Here is a 7,403-nt window from a genome sequence, read left to right on the forward strand (position 1 = left end):
GTTTTTTTTTATATTCCTTGTCTTTGCTCAAACTCAATATAAGAAAATAACGTCAGCTTGTAATTTTTATGACGCCCGGGTATTTTCAGTAAACTATCTATCGTCAATAATGCTTTTGTCAATTGATCTGCTGTACTTTAATGATATGAATTTATTTGGATATTGCATGTTCTAACTTACATGGTATGTCATTCATGTTGGTAATAGTTTTTGAAAAACCTGTTAATCTATTTAAATTAATTTATTACGCTAGAGAATGGAAAGGTTTTCAATTCCATTATGGTTTCGGTCCCAAATTTTTAACCCGCATTGAAGTTATAAACCTTAAGAAAAAAAAAATTATTAAATTTATTTTAATTGTTAAAAAATACCATTTGTTATGGAATGCCCCCAGCTGATCTTAGTCCATGCACATACACACTTATGTACTTACCTATAAACATATCCTAGTTGTAGTTGAAAAAAAAAAAAAAGAATAAAAGAAGAAGGGAAAAATAGAAACAAACAAGCAATGTTACCTAAATATGAACCCTAAATATAAGTAAAAATTGCTAGTGTTTTTTATGATAGCCTGGTATGACTAGCCACATGAAAGATAGTGAAATTATAACCAGATTTCTATCTGCCCTTTAGTATAACAACTTTATACATAAGCCGTTAATCAGCGTGTAATGTTAGGGTTGCCCTAAATATTTTGTATATTTTAGTAACGAATATTAAGAATTACGGTTAATCCTAAACATTTTTCCAAATACGATTAAGGATTAAATTTTTGATTGTAGTTTGGCAATTAATTATTATGATTAATAAACATTGAATTGTTATCGACTTGAAAATATGAATCTGTAAGTTTTTGTATGTTCCTGGAGGCAAATGTGTTGATGACATAAAAGGTAGTATACGTTTTTTTTCGGGATCTTCGAATTCTATTCGCATCAAAGATCATGGTAGGGTAGGGTAAAGACAGCGAGTGTCGACTATCACCTTAGACCTCGCCACAATATTCACTTAAACAGATGTCCGCTTTCCCCTCTTTAGCATTTAAAGTTCGTTGTTTGGTTCTTTTGAGTTGGTTAGTTACCGATCTCGTTGTTTTGTTTCATTTCGAACATATGTATCTAGGTATTGAGTTAAGGGAATGTAGCTCCTGTATTTAGATTCTGGTTTGGAGTCCTAAAATTAAACTTTATGTAATGCCGGTTGAGACATGGCAAAAACCCACCCCATGCCGAAAGAGCTACGGTCAAAAGGACTCCCCCGCCGTGACCTCTCAACTGCCTGTGTGGTTACCAGAATTCCACCAAGTGGAAACGTGCCTCTTCATATGTGTATGCGTACATGTATGGGGAATCACACACGCATACAAACATTATATACCCCTTCCCTTCGGGGTAGGTTACATAAATATTTGGCGCCCAACGTGTGTGGCTAGCTAAGGTAAGCTTTTGGGTCAGCTAATGCCAGCTGTTGCAGGCTAAGGCTCGCTGAGGCCAGCGATTGCCTTCCCAAATGTTGAGATGCAAACACCAAATCTCTGTTGATTTGATTATGATCGTGTGTAGACGTACACACACATATGTAGATCAATAATTAGCTTTTTATTAGCTGCCGCACACCTTTTGGTTGTGTTAAAGTAAATTGTTATTGAATTATTCATATTAAACTAATATCGCATCACACCTGCCGATGTTGTTTAGATGGGTTTCGTCTAACTTCCGCAAGTGGAGATGTGGGAATGGATAATCTAGTTTGATAAAACTACGATGCTGGTGGTGCAGCCTGTATACCATGCCGAGAATTTTATTATTCTTTTCTAGCCTTTCATCATCATTTATATATATTTCATAAATAGACCTCGCCCCAATATTCACTTAAACAGATGTCCGCTTTCCCCTCTTTAGCATTTAAAGTTCGTTGTTTGGTTCTTTTGAGTTGGTTAGTTACCGACGGCGGCCACCGTGGTGTGATGGTAGCGTGCTCCGCCTATCACACCGTACGCCCTGGGTTCAACTCCCGGGCAAAGCAACATCAAAATTTTAGAAATAAGGTTTTTCAATTAGAAGAAATTTTTTTAAGCGGGGTCGCCCCTCGGCAGTGACTGGCAAGCGCTCCGAGTGTATTTCTGCCATGAAAAGCTCTCAGTGAAAACTCATCTGCCTTACAGATGCCGTTCGGAGTCGGCATAAAACATGTAGGTTTCGTCCGGCCAATTTGTAGAGAAAATCAAGAGGAGCACGACGCAAATTGGAAGAGAAGCTTGGCCTTAGATCTCTTCGGAGGTTATAGCGCCTTACATTTATTTTTTTAATTTTTTTTTTTTAGTTACCGATCTCGTTGTTTTGTTTCATTTCGTACATATGTATCTAGGTTTTGAGTTAAGGGAGTGTAGCTCCTGTATTTAGATTTTGGTTCGGAGTCCTAAAATTAAACTTTATGTAATGTCGGTTGAGACTTGGCAAAAACCCACCCCATCCCGAAAGAGCTACGGTCAAAAGGACTCCCCCGCCGTGGCCTCCCAACTGCCTGTGTGGTTACCAGAATTCCACCAAGTGGTAACGTGCCTCTTCATATGTGTATTCGTACATGTATGGGGAATCACACACACATATAAACATTATATACCCCTTCTCTTCGGGGTAGCTTACACAGCGTTACCTCAAGGAAATGGGGATACGACAACAATTCACGGCACCCTACACCCCGCAAGAAAGCTCAACGGAACGGGCGAACAGAACAGTCAAGAGGATCATAGCACAACTCACCAGATCACAGCACAACAGATGAGACGACCTTCTCCCAGAGATCGAGCTGGCCATCAACACCAGTGTGACCGCGTCCACAGGATACAGTCCAGCTTTCCTCGTACAAGGACAGGAACCGCGACTACCAGGGGCATTGTTTGACGAGGTCAACCTAGGGACGGGCACAGCCATCACTATGGCAGAAGAAAAATCCGAAAGAATGCAAGTGGCATTCAGAATAGTGAGGCAGTACATGGAACGAGCGGCGGAAGACCAAGCACGGCACTACACTCTAGGGCGGAGAAAATGGGCCCCCGTGTCGGCGAACTAGTGCTCGAAAAGGAACACCATCTCTCCAAGGCCGGGGAAAATTTCGCGGCAAAGTTGGCCCCCAAATATGACGGATCCTACGAAATCCTAAGATATGTGACACCAGTGATACTCAAAGTACAAAAACCTAACGGCGGAAAGGAGAAAATGGTCAACATCGCGGAACTAAAAGCATATAATGCAGCAGAGACCATCGCGTGAAATTAAAAAAAAAAAATTATTAATTAGTATCAAGGATGGGAGGATAAGCAAGCACCGGTCATTCTATCGCAAGCCACCGAGGTGACAACAACGTTATTTTGCTACGAATTTTCTTTACAAATCAACAATCTACAATGGAGAGCTATAACGCTAAACTGACCAACAGTGTCAAGCGTATGCGCCAGCGCTACGAGGAGGAGGAAGCAAAGCGTCCCAGGGTCGTACCGCTGGAAGGAGCCACTGGCGCCGACGTCAGTAACATGCGCGCAACTACACGCGCAAACACGTACGCTGACGACGCACGCATCATTACACCATCAAACACTACAGGCACCGACGCCAACACCACGAACACCGAATGCCAGCACCAACGTCAGACGCGCAGTGGAAGTAGCCAGGCGGGCAACTGAACTCGTGGTATGCACCACGCGCATGTCGAAATGGGAGGAAGCCGGGGCCAAGGCCCACAATAGCACCAGAACATCACCGCAAACAGCCACACTAGATAGGATAGACGTGGAGGCAGGGCAGTTGCCGGCAACCCATCGAGCTCTTCTCGGGTGAGGACACATCTCCACCGGAAAAACAACAGTTGCCGACAATCATCGAGCTCTCCTCGGGTAAGGACACAGCTCCACCGGAACAACAACAGTCGGCAATCATTGAGCTCTCCTCGGATGAGGACACAGCTCCACCGGAGAGGGAAACGCCTAAAACAATATTCCCGACAGGACCAGGCGGCATACACCTCTACGCGACTGACCTCAACGCCCTCAAAGGATCTAAATGGTTGACTGACACAGTCATTGACGCTTGGGCAAAGGGACTGGAAGAGCAACACGGACAACAAAATACGACTCTCAGCCCTTTCGTGATCTGGCTGCTGACTCAGAAGAGGAACACAGAGGAAAATTATCGACGCATAAACCGCTGGGTCCGGAACGTCGACCTGTTTGGCAAGAGCGTGATCCTCGCATCCACCAACGCAGCCAAGCACTGGTACCTGCTCGGCCTGGCGAATGCAGCAGTCACACACCACGGCACTGACACGGAATGCTGGCAGGAGCGGTACATATGGGTAGCGGACTCGATGCACAGGGCCAAAGTCCCGCACGCAACACAGGCTTGGGTGGATTTCCTCTGGTGGGAATACATACAGCGGTACGGGTATGACGGTTTTAAGGCCCAGGAGCTAGTACTCGAGGTGCCACAACAATACAACAACAACGATTGTGGCGTCTACGTGGCCGAAAACATGGAAAGGGTATTGCGATACACGGGGAGCGGAGAAGGAATACCCGGACTGTGTAGACAGCTGTTCACGGAAGACATGGCGACCCAGAATCGCATAGAAATGCTGTGAGGACCAAATAAAGCCTCATTAATTTGGCACACACAAAACGACCCCACACCATATTGATCACAACCATTAACACAACAGGCGGTCACAAAAGCCCTAGCAACACGACAAACCAACAAGTCTCAGCAACACAACTAGCGGTCGCAACACTTAAAGGCAACACGACAAACCAACAAGTCTCAGCACGGCCAACCAACAAGTGTAAACAAATCAATTGTAAACGGATCTACTTTAAATCGATCTAGAGCTCTTGGCAAAGAAAAATAAGCAAGCTTTAAAATATTTGATATAATTTTTTCAGCTTCGAATTAATTGTAAAACTTGATGAACGAATTTTAAATTAAAACCAATTAGTTTTATAATTTTACTATTTTATTAGTTCAGAAGTGAGACGAATTCGCGTCGTGAAATAAACATAAACGAAAATAAATGTGTTTTTAATCGATTTGCAATTTAATTTTGTGAAATTTGCCTCTATGCAATATGCATACCTAATTTGCATCCAAACCTCGTGTCTCTGGGACATCAGCTATAAATATTGCGATTTTATGAAACTCAAAAATGGTATCATTCGAACGTAAAGAATGAGAACGGACAATTTATATGATCATACGTTGGTTGTATAGTTGTTAACGAAAATAAATCAATGTTAAATATATGATAATAAAAGAGAAAATGTTGGTTAAAATTGCATCATTAACGGTGCAACAGTTGAAAGATTTTCGTAGTGAAAAGAGCTTGAATACTACGGGTACGAAAGCCGAATTAATATTGCGATTGTCGGAAGTATTATGATCGGATGAGATTGAAATGTGTAGTCAAAATATAGTAGACGAAGAGCTCGAAACAACACAGAGTCAAAATGGTTCTCTTCAAGAACAAATTAATGAATTAAAAGAAATGTTATCGGGTGTAGTAAATGCTCTGACGCAAATGAATGCGACATCTGTGTCTCAGCCAAGGTCAGTGATTAGCATTCCAGTGGTTGGAAATGTGAATGAGATGTCTAGTATGACAAGTGTTCATAATAGGTATTCAGTGAAAGAAATCGCAGAAACTATTCCTGATTTTGATCTTAGTAATTATCTTGCCTTAACTGCCGAACAATTTATTGAGCGTGTTAATAGTGCTATTAATGCGTATGTTTGGGAAGAAAAGTGCGTACTGTTGGCTGTATATAGTCGAATGAAGGGTGTAGCACGTTTATGGTTAGACGGTCAACAAAATTTGTTTGCAACGTGGCGTGATTTTTCAAATGCATTAATTGAAGAATTCGGTACGAAGATGGACGAGGCTGATATAAACTATATTATGAGTAGTACGACACGAAAACAAGGTGAAAAAGTTATTAAATATTGTTTTCGTATGAGAGCAACGGGTAAAAGGTACGGATTAAGTGAATCAGCAATTATAAAATATACTCGCTAAGTTTAAAATATCGTGATTTACAATCCGCAATCGCGGTTTTGAAATTTAATACAATGAAATAGATGCGTGAAACTCTTGACGAATATTTAAAAAATTTGCCTACAACGTCGCGTATTACATATGACAATACATCGAAAAAATCAGAAACAAAAACAGCTCCTAATGAAAAATTTGAAAAATCCAGTGAAAAGTTAACTTGTTATAATTGTTCTGAAAAGGGACATTTGTCTAGTAATTGCCCCAAACCTCAAAATCGTCCACGATGCAAAGAGTGCATCCGCGTAATGATCCTGTAAATTGTGGTAAAAAGGTGAATGTGAGAGCATGCGAAACTAGTAAAATTTTTGAAAAAGAAATATACATTAATGGTGAACGATTAATTGTATTTATTGATAGTGGCAGTGATTGTCACATGGTTCGTGGGTCGATAGCCAAAAAAATAAATTGTAAAATTATGCCCTGTATAATGAAATTGAAAGGTATATGTGGTGGTACGAAAATTTCTAAAAATAAAATTAACGTTAGTATGCAAGTTGATACAGTAAATTTGCAACTTGACATGTATGTCGTTCAAGATGATTTTTTGTCAACTGATGTGCTTTTAGGGCACGAAATTTTCATAAATGACTTTATTGTAATTATTAATAACGGTAAGTTGAATTTTAATCACAATTCTAAAATTTATAAAATAAAATCGGAAAATAACACTACGTACGATAACAGAAAATTGCAACTAACGAAGCTTTTAGCAGAGTACCGAGATGTTTTTGCTGAAAATTTAAGTGAAATTGGTAAAACTAGTCTCATTGAAATGAAAATTGAGGTCGATTGTGTCGAGCCCATCTGTCAACGTCCATATAGAGTTCCCGAACCAAAAAAAAATTTTGTTTTGAATATGATAAAAGATTTGTTAGATAATGATATTATTTGTGAATCTCAGTCTGAATTTGCTAGCCCTGTAATAATGGTAAAAAAAAGATGGAACTGATCGTATGTGCGTGGATTACAGGCGATTAAATCAACATACAAAAAAAGAAGTATATCCAATGCCAAATATAGAGGAACGACTGCATGAAGCCATGCAGTATAAATATTTCTCCGTACTCGATTTAAATAGCGGGTACTATCAATCTCCAATCGAATCCAATAGTCGGAAATATACAGCTTTTATCACGACAGCAGGTCTGTATGAATTCAAGCGAATGCCATTTGGGTTAAAGAATGCGCCAACCGTCTTTCAACGTTTAATGGCACGAATTCAAGAACAAACGCAAAAGGGTGATATGTTGCATTATATGGATGACATACTCATCGGAATTAATTCAGTTGTTGAAATGTTTGAC

Source organism: Eurosta solidaginis, chromosome X (genome assembly GCF_040869045.1).
Source record: "Eurosta solidaginis isolate ZX-2024a chromosome X, ASM4086904v1, whole genome shotgun sequence".
NCBI classification, from domain to species: Eukaryota; Metazoa; Arthropoda; class Insecta; order Diptera; family Tephritidae; genus Eurosta; species Eurosta solidaginis.